Source organism: Schistocerca serialis, chromosome 1 (assembly GCF_023864345.2).
Source record: "Schistocerca serialis cubense isolate TAMUIC-IGC-003099 chromosome 1, iqSchSeri2.2, whole genome shotgun sequence".
Lineage (NCBI taxonomy): Eukaryota > Metazoa > Arthropoda > Insecta > Orthoptera > Acrididae > Schistocerca > Schistocerca serialis.
Window position 1 is genome coordinate 252,609,954 of NC_064638.1, and position 17,829 is coordinate 252,627,782.

The window sequence follows — 17,829 nt, forward strand, 5'->3', positions numbered from 1 at the left end:
ATTTTATTCTGTATTTGAAGATGCCTCACTGTGGCTGAAATGATTATTTCGTTTTGTTATTCTTTTGAAGACTAAGATTAATGAGAAAGGAATTTCTCACAACCACTTTGTTCCACTTTATCCTCAAAAGCCCTATGAAGCAAGACTGAAGTAAACCAGTAGTTACTAACTTCAACAAATATATTAGTACATACAAACATAATGTATTTCTTTACTTAGTCTTAGCATGCATGTTGTCACAGTGGTTAAAATACCAAATGCCTATTCAGTTCCCAAGCTGTATACAAGTTCAATTTTTTTCTGATTGCTCTAAACCAGTTATTGTACGTAGGTTTTTTGAAATAAAATCCAGTCGAGGCCACTGCCATCATGAAATGCTGATGTTATAACATAATCTCCATTTTGTTCAAAGTGTAACTCATGAATTGTTTGTATGGCCTAAACTCACATCTAACAATGAAAGATATGATTTATATTTACTGTGGAAAATTCCTGTAAAAGAATTTCTCGAGACTTCATTTATAAGAACGAGAAAATTTGGATAAATCTCACTTTCATCTATGATTGCTAAGAAGTGCAACCTGCCAAATTCATGAAATTAATTCTTCGATATTAGCCTGTGGTCTAAATACACAGTTCTCTTGAAATTGAAATACACGGATTTACTGATGAAACTCTTTGATCTTATGAACCATACATATTCTGTTTTTCCATGATGGCAGGATATCCATAAAAATGGATCAAAATATAAAATGGGGGAAAGAGAATCAGTGTGCAAGACACAACCTCCAAATTAAGGGAACAACTAAATCTGCTTGGAATTTTCTTTTCTTTGCCATTTCAACAGTTGTTTAATATACAAATGAGAAATATAAATTGCAATTATTTCCTAGGCTTGTTTCATTTCTCACTTAGCAACTGTCGAAAGATGTAATTTAGAAACAATTTTTTATTACATATCTCTGTCTTTGGTAAAACAAATGGTACCATTGCCAGTTTCGACTTCTTAGAAAGTCATCATCAGGCGACCTATTTAAAGCGAAGGAAAGAGGGAATACTAAGACATGCATTCTTTCTCTAGAAAAGGGAAAGCGAAGTAGTTGTCCTTGCTGGCAATCAACTTTGTCATATAGTCCTTTGTAAATAAAGAGTACTTTTTAATAAATACTTGGCCAAGATCATATAAAATAAGATATGGGACCAGCTGATATTTTGTATCGATCAAAAAACAGATCTTTTAATGTCTGCTTGAGATAACTTTGCGACATAGGAACCAAGCTTTTCAAAACTCATTTTTAAAAAAATGTGTACCTAAAGTAGGGTGTATAGATCAACATCTTTCTATCTGCCATTACATTAATAAAAGATGGCATTTATGTAGTTCAGTCTGATCTGGTGTATGTCTAGCTCATCTAATCTACTGATAATATAACTTGCTTTTCTAGTTTACACCATGAGAATAGTCTACCTCAAATCACTTTTGCAATCTGAACATTATAATTTGTTATTAAAGATATAAAATTTACCAATGTTGTACTATTATGTAACTAATTGTAGCTTTCAGTTCCAATAAACTGAGTACAGATATGTTTACATTGAGACTGATCTTGGACTGTTCAGCAGTTTCTAAGTGACATAATCAACTATTTATAATTGTGTCTCTACATCCTTTTGATTTGGCAATTTAATTTCCTAATGTTTTAAGAACACTATTTTTTATTTTTAAACAGGTCATTTCTTGTGATTAGTTCCAGGGTCACAGGTCCATTTTCAATTGCTCCTGTGTAAAAATGTTATTTAAAAAATGAATCCTAAAACAATACAAAATTTGATTGATTACATTATAACAGAGTTATATTTTCATTTATGTAAGACACAATAGAACATTATTCTCTACAATTAAAAATAATTCAATGCTGTAGCATGTAATTTATCAAAGTTCGTATCTTTATAAGAGTAATTCTTTATGTAACACTTTTTGTCCAGGAACACTTGTGAATGGGGCTGGGACCCCAGAATTAGTTGCAGAGAAGAAATATAAATAAATAAGTAAAATGCAAACAATAAAGCAAACAGTAAAGTACAGCTTTAGTACTCATGTAACACAAATTTTTTTTTATGAGTTACTGATCGATGAATAAATTACTCCTTCAAAAATAATTTAGTGACAAAAAATTTAGTTTATAAGATAAGACAGTCATTGCTGAAGCAGTATGACAGCAAACCAAGTCAGTTCAAGCAAATTTACAATTCTATTTAGCCATGAGAGGTGGTATAAAGGATTACTATGTAAGTAGTATACGTAATTTTCCCTATATTTCTATTCTTTCTTTTGAATAGGTTAAAAATCTTTATCGTTGAGACCCAAGCGAGTGCAGTCTGCTTGCAGCTACACGTCAATCTGTGCACGGCGGCGCACGGTTCGTAGCTCGGGCCTTCCTTTCTTTGCCACAGCGGCGGATTTTGTTTACGCTGGCAACAGCGCCGGCGGAGCGAGGTTGGCTGCAGTGTAATCAGCAGTGAGGCCCGCGCAGGAGCCAGAGCCGGGGCCGCTTGCCACTTATCTCTGGCCCTCGTAAGACGGCGCGCCGCCTGATTCACGGCCACCTAGTGACATGGCTCCATCAGCCACGGCCGCCATTTCTATGCAAATGGCGGCGCCGCGGTGGAAGCGGCTGGAGATTCACGGCGGGCGCCGCTGCCGCTGCCGCCGTCTTGCGCTGTTCCAGGACGAGCTGTGCGCTCCAGGCCCTCGCGACAATACGGCTCGCAGGGGACGCGCCGCACCCCGCTGCTCCGCACCGCCCTGCTGCCTACCTCCAGGCGCGAGGCACCTACACAGTAGAGGGGGCCAGCACCGACGTCTGCAAAGAAGACATGAAGTGGAAGATCTGATAATGTGTTAGCAACAAAGTGGCAACGTTCTAATTATAATCGTTCAGCAAATACTAAAAGGTCTTTTTTTACACTGCGAGAGGATCCTATGGTTTATGGCGGCTGTGGCAAACAGGTCACTGTATTTTAGGACAGATATTACTTTTCACTATCCTTTATGCTACTGTCCATTGTATCCATTGTACAAAAAATGAGTGGTGTGCGATTTTGCTCAATACAAAAGGGAGAAGAGAGCATCTTATTCCAAAATGGAAAAAATCGAAAATCGGAATAAATTTAGTTTATTTGGTTTATTGTTAATGAATCCTGACCATATTTGGACCTTAATCCAGCTTATAAACCCAGCCAGGAACGACACATACAGAATTCTTGCAAATGACTCCCAGTTCTTATGCATACTTCAGTTTCAAGTATGTGCATTTGAGAAATTATTATGAGAATAATTTTAATAACTTACACAAATTACAGGAAGTAATAATAATAATTTGCAGTGTTAATAATGGTGACAATAATAATAATAATGATAAAGGGAGCAGCTTAATAAAGACTCAGAAGACAGAAAAGATTAAAACAAAATTCGTGGAAACAGCTCTTAAAGTTGTTGCTGTTGTTGTTGTCGTTGTGGTCTTCAGTCTGAAGACTGGTTTGATGCATCTCTCAATGCTACTCTATCCTTTGCAAGGCTTTTTATCTAAGTAACTACTGTAACCTACAACATTCTGTATTCATCTCTTGGTCTCCCTCTACGATTTTTACCCCCCCCCCCCCCTCACACACACACACACTTCCCTCCAGTACTAAATTAGTGGCCCCTTTATGTCTCAGAATGTGCCTTATCAAGAGATTCTTTGTTCTAATCAGGTAGTGCCACAAGTTTCTTTTCTCCCCAATTCTATTCAGTACCTCCTCATTAGTTACATGATCTACCAATCTAATCCTCAGCATTATTCTGTAGCACCCCACTTCAAAAACTTCTATTCTTGAAGTAGCACCACACAAAAAGTGCTGATGGTGGGATGAAAAGCGTGGGAAAGCATTGTTGCTTAGAAAACAATTCAGTGAGAAACGGTTCTCAACCAAAACAAGTGAAGACTTTATCAGCTTTAAACGACAGAGGTGTTAAATATGACAAACCGCAAAAGGAAGTTTAAAAGGGATCAACTATCGCAAATTGAGGAAGGATTCCAAATGAGAAACATCAGTGTTGTTCTATAAAACTTTTAAACAAAATCTCCAAAACTGCCAACGATCTAACTTTTGTTTGAATAATGAACATGGAAAATCACCTCTAAATAACCAAGACAATTGTGAAATATCTGCAAGCTATTTCGATAAGTTGTTAAATTGTGAGGAACCAAGAGAAATATTTCTAGAACCAGAATCCAGCATATACTTACATAAACTTTGAATCCTCCAGCATGGATAAAATCCAAAATATCATGATAAATTTGTAGAATGATAAGCCCACCAGGGGAAAATCAATAATTCCCGAAATTTGGGAAATTGTATGTGCTGGAGCAGTCAAGAAGGTAAATGGAGTTTTTCAGAAAGTCTGGGTAAACAGAAGCTATAGTAGAAGGCTGGAAAACAGCATTAATGCACGGAATCCATAAAAAAGGCGATAAAACTGAGCCCAAAACTACAGAGGAATTACCTTCCTTCGAATGACTTACGTGATGGTATCAAATGCATTACAAAACATGTTGGAAAGCAATTGAATCAGCAATTAGGAGACTATCAAAGATGGTTTAGAAAAGCAGTGTCCTGTGTGGAACAAATTTTAAATACGATTTTTAAAATGAGTTGCCACAAAATAAGAACCAAGAGTTTGCACATAACATTTGTACACTTGGAAAAAGTATATGATTCAATTGATAGGAAATATTATTCAATATCTTAAAAGAGATTGGAGTTGACAACGAAACAGTGGTAATGTAAAATGGAAAACTGAATTTTTGTATGAAACCTCCAAAGCTTTTGAGAACAAATCTGATGCAACACATGGAGATGAATTACCTCAATTCCTGTTCAGTTGCATTCAGATAGTGGAGGAAAAGGACAGAAGAAGGAGAAATTTAAAAACTCACAATTGGCAGACAAGGAAAAATCTGAGTCTTAATTGTTTGGCTTTTACAAACGACCTTGCCGCCTTATCTGAATCTGTAGAAGATGCAACAATACAGATAAATCTCCTACAAGAGACAGCTTCAAAAGCAAGCCTATGTATATATTTGAAAAATGTAAGTATGTGACCTGATAGATGAGAAGGAGGCATCGAAATACTTGGAAACTAATTGTAGAAGAATAAAAAAGACTAAAAGATCTAAATACCAGCGTGAAACAGTAAAACTAAATGCTCTGGAGAAAGAAGCTGACAAGGGCAAGAAAAAATCGGGGGAAGGGGGTGGGGGTACAGGTAGCAAAGAAACAATGTACCAAGAAATCTATTTTCATAAATCAAAAACTCCAACACTACAATCGGTCATTGGATCAGAATGCCATTATGGTTGAGAATGCCTTTTGTTAAATACAGACACACAATAAGCTGAACTAAAAAAGATGGATAGGAAAATACTCAGGAAAACTTTGACATCCAGATATGACAATGGTATATGGAAATTAAGAGCTAATAAAGAAGTTTATGTAAAAATAGAACGAATTTTAGACAAAATGGGTAAGAGAAGAGTCGTATTTTATGGAAACCTAATAAGGCTAGATGAAAACAAACAGAACAACAAGTAGAATATTTAACTAAGTTAACAATAACAGCAATATTTAGCAGATGATTAAAATTCTTCTGTGTGCTGCACTGTCTTACTGTATAAAATAAATTTTATAAAACAAACTCTAAAACCGACATTTCGGCTGTACTGAAATTACCTTTCTCAAGGAAAGATTGATTTTACTGGAGAAAAGTAAAAGGAGTCTTGACCTAAGGATGGCCTGTGTAATACAGCTGAAATGTCTGTTGTGTAGTTTATGTTCTATCTTACACAATGATACAGTACAATACCCAGAAGAAGTTGAATCACCTTGACATTGGCCCCAGAAACTGCATACTTATAACAAAATATTGACTGTTTTAAACATTGGAACCTGGTGTAGTATCAAGATGAAATGACGATGACAATGACTGTTAAGAAAGAACAGATTTGCAATGGAGGGCGCTGTAGAGAAGGAGGAGGATGAAGTGGTAGGTAGTTGGAGAGAGAGGATTGACAAGAGTGAACCGTATACATCGTCCTTAATTGTGTATATCGGTGTTTCATGCTTTCAGAAATCCAGACTCTCGAAGACCTTTGACTGTTATAGATATTGATACTGGCAAGATATCAGTCCTGGGAATTCTAAAGCTTTCACTAATGTTTCAATTTTAAGTCCAACTCTTTTGCGAAATTTAAGATTTACTATTGTACATTTTCATTTTTTGTTTTACTAGTTCTGCAGTTATATTAGCATGCTTTGCAATTGGCAATTGGAGATACGTTTACTTCATCTGCTCTTGCCCCTGTTTCATTTACTCGTTAGATTTGACGGAGACGAAAATGGTACAGCTGGCCATGTGGCAACTGGTGTTAAGCAAATATTGAATAGTTCTGTGGAGTCTTTCAATGCAAACTCATATTTTGTGGGACACTGGAACCTCATTCCAAGCAATGGAAGTGCAATCACATGTCAGTTATCAATACTGCTTTGCTTTGAAACATTAAATACATTATCGTTCTTTAGAATTTATTGATTTTATCCTCCTACAACACGTGCTTGGTTTCCATGTGTTATATCGTCTTGCAGGGAAACTGCTGCCCACTCAGGAGTTGACTCTTGACATCCTACGAATATTCTGCTTTCCGAAACCAGAAATAACATCACTAAATGCTAATTAGAATATCATCAGTATTTTCTAGCACATCATATACTTTTGTGTTCTCCTTTAGTGTCGTATTGTCGTTAGTCATTAAATTACATGTTCTTTGTATGAGCAAATATTTGAATATCCATTTGACTTCTGAAATATGTATGTGTTATCCAGTATTCGTCCTGTATTATACCGCACACATCTGACCTTTTAAGTTGATTAGCGCGGCAGTTGTCTCGCCCCTTCAGTCGAAACACAGTACCAATGCTTTTTTTTTTTTTTGGTCATCAGTCTACTGACTGGTTTGATGCGGCCCGCCACGAATTCCTTTCCTGTGCTAACCTCTTCATATCAGAGTAGCACTTGCAACCTACGTCCTCAATAATTTGCTTGACGTATTCCAATCTCTGTCTTCCTCTACAGTTTTTGCCCTCTATAGCGCCCTCTAGTACCATGGAAGTCATTCCCTTATGTCTTAGCAGATGTACTATCATCCTGTCCCTTCTCCTTATCAGTGTTTTCCACATATTCCTTTCTTCTCCGATTCTGCGTAGAACCTCCTCATTCCTTACCTTATTAGGCCGGCCGCGGTGGTCTAGCGGTTCTAGGCGCTCAGTCCGGAACCGCGCTACTGCTACGGTCGCAAGTTCGAATCCTGCCTCGGGCATGGATGTGTGTGACGTCCTTAGGTTAGTTAGGTTTAAGTAGTTCTAAGTTCTAGGGGACTGATGACCACAGATGTTAAGTCCCATAGTGCTCAGAGCCATTTGAACCATTTTACCTTATCAGTGCACCTAATTTTCAACATTCATATAGCACCACATCTCAAATGCTTCGATTCTCTTCTGTTCCGGTTTCCCCACAGTCCATATTTCACTACCATACAATGCTGTACTCCAGACGTACATCCTCAGAAATTTCTTCCTCAAATTAAGGCCGGTATTTGATATTAGTAGACTTCTCTTGGCCATAAATGCCTTTTTCGCCATAGCGAGTCTGCTTTTGATGTCCTCCTTGCTCCGTCCGTCATTGGTTATTTTACTGCCTAGGTAGCAGAATTCCTTAACTTCATTGACTTCGTGACCATCAATCCTGATGTTAAGTTTCTCGCTGTTCTCATTTCTACTACTTCTCATTACCTTCGTCTTTCTCCGATTTACTCTCAAACCATACTGTGTACTCATTAGACCGTTCATTCCGTTCAGCAGATCATTTAATTCTTCTTCACTTTCACTCAGGATAGCAATGTCATCAGCGAATCGTATCATTGATAGCCTTTCACCTTGTACTTTAATTCCACTCCTGAACCTTTCTTTTATTTCTATCATTGCTTCCTCGATGTACAGATTGAAGAGTAGGGGCGAAAGGCTACAGCCTTGTCTTACAACCTTCTTAATACGAGCACTTCGTTCTTGATCGTCCACTCTTATTATTCCCTCTTGGTTGTTGTACATATTGTATATGACCCGTCTCTCCCTATAGCTTTTCCCTACTTTTTTCAGAATCTCTAACAGCTTGCACGATTTTATATTGTCGAACGCTTTTTCCAGGTCGACAAATCCTATGAAAGTGTCTTGATTTTTCTTTAGTCTTGCTTCCATTATTAGCCGTAACGTCAGAATTGCCTCTCTCGTCCCTTTACTTTTCCTAAAGCCAAACTGATCGTCACCTAGCGCATTCTCAATTTTCTTTTACATTCTTCTGCATATTATTCTTGTAAGCAGCTTCGATGCATGAGCTGTTAAGCAGATTGTGCGATAATTCTCGCACTTGTCAGCTCTTGCCGTCTTCGGAATTGTGTGGATGATGCTTTTCCGAAAGTCAGATGGTATGTCACCAGACTCATATATTCTGCACACCAACGTGAACAGTCGTTTTGTTGCCACTTCCCCCAATTATTTTAGAAATTCTGATGGAATATTATCTATCCCTTCTGCCTTATTTGACCGTAAGTCCTCCAAAGATCTTTTAAATTCCGATTCTAATACTGGATCCCCTATCTCTTCTAAATCGACTCCTGTTTCTTCTTCTATCACATCAGATAAATCTTCACCCTCATAGAGGCTTTCAATGTATTCTTTCCACCTATCTACTCTCTCCTCTGCATTTAACAGTGGAATTCCCGTTGCACTCTTAATGCTACCACCGTTGCTTTTAATGTCACCAAAGGTTGTTTTGGCTTTCCTGTATGCTGAGTGTGTCTTTCCGACAATCATATCTTTTTCGATGTCTTCACATTTTTCCTGCAGCCACTTCGTCTTAGCTTCCCTGCACTTCCTATTTATTTTATTCCTCAGCGACTTATATTTCTGTATTTCTGATTTTCCCGGAGCATGGTTGTACTTCCTCCTTTCATCAATCAACTGAAGTATTTCTTCTGTTACCCATGGTTTCTTCGCAGCTACCTTCTTTGTACCTATGTTTTCCTTCCCAACTTCTGTGATGGCCCTTAGTGAGCCGCTCTAATTTCTTTACAAGATGTTCTTATCGATTCTTCTCTTACTGGTTTTATAAACAGTGATCAAATGGAAAGATAAAAAACGTCGTAACAACCAAACCGGTTGAAATTTCCATATGCCGCTTTGGGATAACGTAGTGACAGATCTAGGGATGCTAAGCCTGCGTCGTCGCTTGCACCTAAAAAATTCAAAGCTGTGCCCTCAGCAGGGAAGGTCACCGACTTTTTCGACACCGACGACTGATGCTCATCGAATTCCATGAGGACTGAAAAACCACTGACACTGACGTGTATTGTGAGTCACTCCGTAGCCTGCGCAAGTCCATCAAGAGCAAACGCCCAGGGCTGCTCACGCAGGGAGTGACTGTACTCGTCGATAACGCGCGTCCACATGTCTCCAAGGTCACACAAAGTGTACTGTCCAAGTCCAAATGGGAGAAGTTTGAGCATTCGCCCTACACCCAGGACATGTCACGCTGAGACTTACATGTGCTTAAAACATGTGTGAGTAAAAACCTTACCTCAAGATCGCAAATTTCCTTTATTGATTAGCGGTTTCGGCGCATTACTGAGCCATCTTCAGATAAATCTAAAATGTTGTTGAGTGTGTGACATTCATTACAAATCGTCGTATTTTTAGAACTATGTCGACCTAGTTAAAAAAATCCTAAAGCAAAAATCGTTGTTGGTTCTGTAAAAATGTAACCAACTACGAATTAAATAAGTAACCAATTACACTTTCACTTTAGAATTTTTTATGTATCTAGGGTGACTTAGCTCTAAAAAATACGACGATGTGAAATGAATGTCACTCACTGAACAACATTTTAGACTGATCTGAAGATGGCCCAGTAATGAGCCGAAACCAGTAATCAGTGAAGAAAAATTACGGTCTTGACTTAGGATTTTTATCCATACACGTTTTAAATCAACAGATCATGTAGTTCTCATTGAAAATGTCAAAGAATTCCAAGTGATTGGTCGGCTAAAAACATCTCAAAAAGAAGCGCGTCAACTCAGAGGACGATCGGAAGGACACAGTGGAGGGCTGGCTCTTGTAACGCCCACAGGATTTCTGGGAACAGGGAATACTTTGGCTCGAGAAACAGTTGTGCTCAGACCTCTGGTGATTACTTTTGAGTAAAGACTTCAGTTGCACCCACATCGTTGTATATTACCCTTTCTTTTGAACACACTTCGTACAAAGGTAACCGAGGTACTGTGCGTGGCATCTTATTATTTGAATAGCTGTCACTGAAGGAATTAGATGACTTGTTTTTCCACATTCAGAAGACTTGTAAAATAAGACTGTCCCCTGTTAATGTTCTTCCAGAATATTAGCATTTCATGTGTTATTTATCGTGTTAGTCCTTCAGTTTATTTTCATGTATTTATAGCCGTTTCAGTAAGAATGTCTGTTTATCACAAACGTGGATTTCTATCACGTTGCACAATCTGTAATCATAATGTTATTTTTAGCGGAAGAAAATGTTTAGCATTATATGTACGACAAAATAACCCCGAATGAAATGTGGTTGGTATAAAATCATCACTTACTATATTATAAAGGAAACTGAAAGTCATCTACGTACCATATATTCATTTGCATTCTGTAGGCATTCGAAATTTTATGGCTGCCTCGGGAAGATTTGGTCTTGCTAGACCCCTGTCAAGCATTCCAACCTAAGCCAACATACTACTAGCTATCTACTCGTTGCTCCACGACTATTACGTATTGGCCGAGTGTCCGTAAGTTTGCGAGGATTGCCACTAACTCTAACTTCTACCCATTGCATACAGTAACAGTGTGCAAACAAGCCAATGATGATGAAATCCAAATGAAATGAATATCAAGTTTAATATCTTCCAAGTATATTTAGCTCGGACGTAGTACTGATCTGCAGATCTGTTCGTGTCAGATACTTCCTCCAAGTTCACTGTAACAGTTACGACAGGTTGACCCTAGCGTAGCTGTTTGTTCACGTAAAAATTCGCGTTCACTTCACGAAAACTTTCATCTCCGTCACTGACAAGAGGCTGCGGAAGGTGGCTAATGATCTCTTCATGGTGTTTCAAAAAGATTCATCCAGTTTCAAAAGACTGTACCTTGCACATGAATGAAGATAAAAACTTGAGGTGAATTTTACCTTCGGAATCTGAATTAAAAGCTTACCTTAGCAACAGGTTTATTTCTGGCAGATATATCCGTGGTCCAGCTAACTCTCTCAGTAGTTTATTACGGAATGTGCGTCTCCTCGAGATGAACATAAGATAGTAACAAAATGTGTTTTGCGTTATTTATCTGAGCAGGAGCAATTCAGTTACAGCTGTGCGGCACCACCCATAGCATCAAAAGTTACATACCGATCTCACGTTGCATCACTGACCTCCAAGGTCTTCTGATCTCTAGATATGTAATTGTTTCTGTTGGTGTTTTATAAGACTCCGCCTATATGCCTAGGTGTCTCTCCTTCCAACAACTTTGGGTGAACTGCAACGTCATACAGCAGCAGCCGTGAATTGGGTGACACCAGATATGTTCGAAAAAATATTGAACGTGGTTAACCTTCGTCTGAATGCGCCACGTGGGATCATTTTTGAAGTGTAAATGAAAACCTTGATCCTAACTGCAATTAATTAAAGCACGCCAAGTATGTACGTGCATGAATATAAAAGATATACACTCCCAAAAACGTATGTTTCTTTTCAAAATAAAAACATTTGTAGTTTTATGCCTAAATTAATTTTTCACTCCAAGTTTCTGTCTATGTGAAAGTCGAAGAATCTTCCTGAAATACCTTGTATTTCCGATGCGCTACGTCAGGTTGTGTTCATGGAGTCAGGGGGCACAGCAGTTACGGCTGTCGAATGGTGTTTGGCCGGATTTGGGCCTCATCTGCCAACTGCATTTGCTCTTCGCATGGATTCCTTACGTCTCTAACATGGCTACCCGGATGGATATTATGAGGCAGATATGGCGGAGTTCCTTTCCCATTCTTGTAAGTTGGAGTTTTCAGCCCGTTTACAGCGAGCTTGTCGTCGTCGGGACGTCAAATTCTTACCTTCGTTCCTTTCGCTGTAAGTGATCATCTGGCCAGCTCTATCTCTAACTATCGATCTGGAGTAATTTTCAACATAGTAAAAGTAAGTCTCTTTAACTCAAAAATGGTTCAAATGGCTCTGAGCACTATGGGACTTAACTGCTGAGGTCATCAGTCCCCTAGAACTTAGAATTACTTAAACCTAACTAACCTAAGGGCATCACACACATCCATGCCCGAGGCAGGATTCGAACCTGCGACCGTTGCTGTCGCGCGGTTCCAGACTGTAGCGCCTAGAACCGCTCGGCCACTCCGGCCGGCTCTCTTCAACTCAACAGTCATGTCTAAGCAGTTGACAATGTGAATCAATTACTATCTTTGATCATTTCAACGATGCTGTCTCTAGTAATAACTTTAACATCCCTCAGTTCAGCTAGTGACGTCATTAACGGAAGTATCGATAGTGACCAGTATGAATGACGCCTCTGGAGTGTGAAGGACTCGCTTTTTATGGGTTCCCAGGTGATGGGACGGCACTATTTCCAGTCGAGACACAGCGTGCCCATGTTTCCTATAAGTAAGTGGCGTCCGTCAGTATGCAGCAGTAGGCAGAGTTATGTTGGAAGAGCAGTTACTTTGGAGAGCACTTACAAAGGGAAGTCTGATGGAGTCGAAACTCGCCAGGCTTGTAGAAGGATGAAAATAAAGGTACGCCTATTTTCAGTTAAGTGCCAACATGTAACAGCTTCAGAGAAAATGACAGTCAAACCTTCGACGAAACTTCATCAGGCTACTCGCACGACGTAAAACCTCTTAGTAGTGCAGTAACTTAGAGTACAGCTACATAATTCAGCCTCACGTTTATTTTTCTTTTGTTGTCGTGGAAGTATGTAACATCGATATTTTTTTATTACATCCTGAAATACAATGGAATTAATGATAAAAGAAATAAGGATTTCAAAACTTATAAAAATAGATTTTATCATCACAGCTTACACGGATTAACATCTTCCAGAAAACTGCTACCAATTGTTTACATTTGTCTGCAAGGAGTTAGTGACAAAATTTGGTCCTGAAGTCTATCAAGACGTGAACCAATTAATGGAACAACATCAGAATGTGCACGCAACACACACAAAATCTGGAAATCTACTATCAGTTTGTTGACAAAGTTTTAAGACTTCAGGTAAAAATGGAACTATTTCTGTACATTATTGACTAGTGGGATAGGAAAAGTGATCCCTCCTTATACTATGGGCTGTTTATAAATGAAATGGGAACACCGACATGTTCATTAAAAGTAATTCAGGCAAAGTATATGCTGGTATGTAAACCCTGTGACGTATACTTTTCTCGACAGGTAAAGAAGTATATTCACGGAAGTGAAATATAGATCTTGAAGCATAATAAATTGCAGACTCCAGCTCTCGTGAAAATGCTTCGATGTGAGCGGTTTACCGCGTAATTATCGCTAGATCGCGAGGTTGTTTTCCTACCGATATTCAAATGCACAAAAAATAAATGTGACTGTTTTATGTGCCTTCGCAAGTTGCTTGTGGTGCTCCGAATCTTCATGCTTTGAATGTTTTTACGAATGACCTGGGTCACTTGAAGCATAAAAGTAAAATACAAAGGGAAAACTGGAATACTATATTTTTTTTGTCAGTGTCAGCCAGATAAAACGAAATGGGCCTTTCTAATATTGCAGCAATTGTAACACGTGCCAAATAAGCGATGCTGTTTTGGCACAACTGGTCATTTGTACCTACCTCATTTATATAAAGAAGACGACAGAATTTAATTCATGAAGTACCAGTATCAAATGCCTATTAGGACTATTACAACCAAAAAGTTTTATGTTAGGAAATAATTCCACATTTCATTCATACGCTCAAGTTTCTCAAGTATGAGATCGGTATTCTCTGGTTAGGTGTTATAATGTTTTGCGCAACGTTTCCTGCGCAGTTCCGAGAATTGAGCTTAAGCGGCTGCTAGTAGTGTACGATCTGTCAGAAATTTCTGTCAAAATTTCATTTTCTTGGATATGCCGAGAAGATATGTAATCTTTCTTGGCAATTATTCCTGTTAGCCGTTTACTTCCACTCTGATAGTCTGAATCTATGGATTTCGCTAGTAATTATAACAACACCGATCATTCGCCACCAAATTAACCACATAAAAAGCAAACAGTGATTGTCATTCACCCGTTCGGATTCATTCGGCTCAGCTTGTATGTCACCGACCCCTTTTGTCTGTGGGAAAGATTTCTAGATGCGACTGGGATTCCCCTGGTAGAGACATCACGTACATATGCAAGCAATCAAAAATGAACTTATGATTCGTTCTGAAATCAACTTAGAATGTGTTCAAAAATGTTCAAAAATCAACAGGGATGCGTTTCAAAATCACACGAATAATCGATAGACCAACGTGCACTCGATGCTTTGTGAAACAAGGTTTTATTCTTAAAGAATATGAATTTGGCACCTACTGAAACTGCCACCCGGGGCAGATACTCCTGTTTCCCCCCCCCCCCCTCCCCTCCCCTCCCCGCCGCACGGCTAAACCCGGGCCTGATCTTGGGTATGCTGTATACACACACACACACACACACACACACACACACACACAATACCTCGTCTCACGTGCCACCTCTTGTACAGATGTGCAGACAGGCAAATGATTACACATTCTGGAAAGCTGGATGATTCATTTAAGAGAAAGAGCTTCACAAACTGATCAAGTCAATAATCCATTGGTCCACCTCCGGCTTTTATGCAAGCAATTTATTCGACTTGGCATTGACTGACCAAATTGTTGGATGTCCTCCTGAGGAATATCGTGCCAAATTTTGTCCAGTTGCAGCTTTATACCGTCAAAATCCCTAGCTGGCTGGAGGGACATGCCTACAATACCCAAAATGTTGTCAACTGGGGAGAAACCGGCGACCATGCTGGTCAACATAGACATTGCGAAGCACGAAGACAAGCAATAGAAACACTCGCCGCGAGCAGGTGGCCAATACGTTGCTGAAATGTAAGCCTAGGGTGGCTTGCCATGCAGAGCAACAAAACGGATGTATAACATCGTCGACATACTACTATGCTGTAAGTGCGTCTCGAATGAGAACCAAAGGGGTCCTGCTATGAAATGAAATGACAGCGCAAAACATCACTTCTGGTTGTCGAGCTGTATTGTGGGTGGCACTCAGATTCGTATCTCACGTCTGTCTAGGGCATACGCCTTCGGACTGGAATTTCATCGACTGGAATTGTCTTGGGTGATGAGTCCAGTTCGAATTGCGCCCCAGTGGTCGACGAAGACCTGTCTGGAGACACCCCAGACAACAGTGGGATACCAATCTGACTCTTCGCCCGCCATACAACTCGGCAGCCACAACTGATGGTCTGGGGTGACGTTTCTTTTCATAGCAGGACCTCTTTGGTTGCTATCCGCGGCAACCTTGCAGACAGCGGCACGTGGACCGCATTCTATTACCCGTTTTGTTGTCCTTCATGGCAAGCCATTCTGCGCTTATATTTCAGCAAGGTAATACCCGTACGCACACGGCGAGAGTTTCTGCTACCTGTCTTCGTGCCTGACGAAGCCTGCCTTGGCCAGCATGGTCGTGGATCTCTCCCCATTTGAGAACGTTTGGAGATTATGGGCGGGGCCTCCAAACAGCTCAGGATTTTGATGATCGATGCGTCAGTTGGACACAATTTGGCACGATAACCCTCAGGAAGCCATCCAACAACTCTGTAAATCAATGCTAAGCCGAATAAGTGCTTGCATAACCGCCATAGGTGGGGAAACGCGTTACTCACTTTCTCAGTTTGTGAAGCTCTTTCTCTTGAACAAATCATTTTCATAAATTATAATCATTAGTTTGCCTGTACTTGTACATCACATCTACCTATTTCCGTCTCATTCAGATAATTCCTTCGTAATGCGTCTTTTTTATTTTTTTTTTTTTTAATTTGAAGAGTGTAGCTACGTTGCAATTCAATACGTGTGTTCTATTTTAAATATCCGGTGCTGACTTGTTCCAGTGTGTTAAAAAAAAAAATTCCCTGGAAGGTGCCGGAACCCCGTTCCCCCCAGAAATTAAGATCTGGACGCGACTAGCGTTGTTCAATTGAGTCGCCCGTTTCCAAAAGCCGTTAAATCCATTTTTCCATTATTAACTTTTTTATCGACAGAGCGGCCGAGAATGAGATGGAAAAATAATATCACGGAAGACATGCAGATTCTGTGTCTGGGAGATGAAGATGCAGATGACAGTAAAGTGTGAAAGGCTGGATTGAGTGAGGCCAAGGACCTGCTGCTGTTTGTGTGGCCAATATAAGTAAGTAAGTATTAATTTTTTATACGTCGAAAGAGTGCGTTTCGAACTGCTCAGTTTAGAACGTAACTGCTATTTCTGTTATAAAAATAACTTAGAAGTTTGCCTGAAGTTGCAGACTCCTTTACATCCATGATGACCTGAGTTCCACCGAGCGAGGTGGCGCAGTGGTTAGCACACTGGACTCGCATTCGGGAGGACGACGGTTCAATCCCGTCTCCGGCCATCCTGATTTAGGTTTTCCGTGATTTCCCTAAATCGTTTCAGGCAAATGCCGGGATGGTTCCTTTGAAAGGGCACGGCCGATTTCCTTCCCAATCCTTCCCTAACCCGAGCTTGCGCTCCGTCTCTAATGACCTCGTTGTCGACGAGACGTTAAACACTACCCACCACCACCACCTGAGTTCCACTAGACGTTAGATCTCTAAAACAATAAAGGACCGAAAACCGTTATATTTAGTGCGTATTTAACGCCCTGCAACGGATACATTTCCAAAAATCGTCATTTCAATACACTTGTCAAATCGTATTTAGAATACGTTTTATACATTATATTAACTTCTCTTGTGAGGTAAATGCGACTGTGTTTTGTTTAGCCTTCTGTACTTTATATTTTTTATGTAGGTATGCCTGTCAAGTTGGATTTTGGATGTAACTGAGTAACAACTGGTTGACCGGACTGAAGACGAATTACGTTCAAAAAGAATTTTTTTGGCCCCCCAGTGATTATCATGACATTATCGGAAACTGTAGGACTATGTATAATCTTGTATCAGATGTTCATGTTGCTGACTGGAAGAATCTCTTAAAGATCCCATGAAACCTCCCCCTCGTGGGACTTTCAGTTCAAGCCTTCAAAATGGATATTAATTAAAAACAAAGATCAGAGCACTATTGTTATTCAAGGGGAACAAAGCTATATCGCTGACATAGGATGTGGTAAAAGCATCTACAGGAAGGGTAAATACAGGATGGAAGTAAAACAACCAGAGATACGCACACATATTATGGTAAAACCAGAAAAAAATCGAAGATGTAACAGTACTTTTACAGAATCAGTATGGATCAGCCGGATGGACGTTAATGAACTTTTATTCTATCAGAACATCTTCGCCGGCCGCTGTGGCTGATCAGTTCTAGGTGTTTCAGTCTGTACCCTCGCGACCGCTACGGTCGCAGGTTCGGATCCTGCCTCGGTCATGGATGTGCGTGATATCCTTAGGTAAGTTAGGTT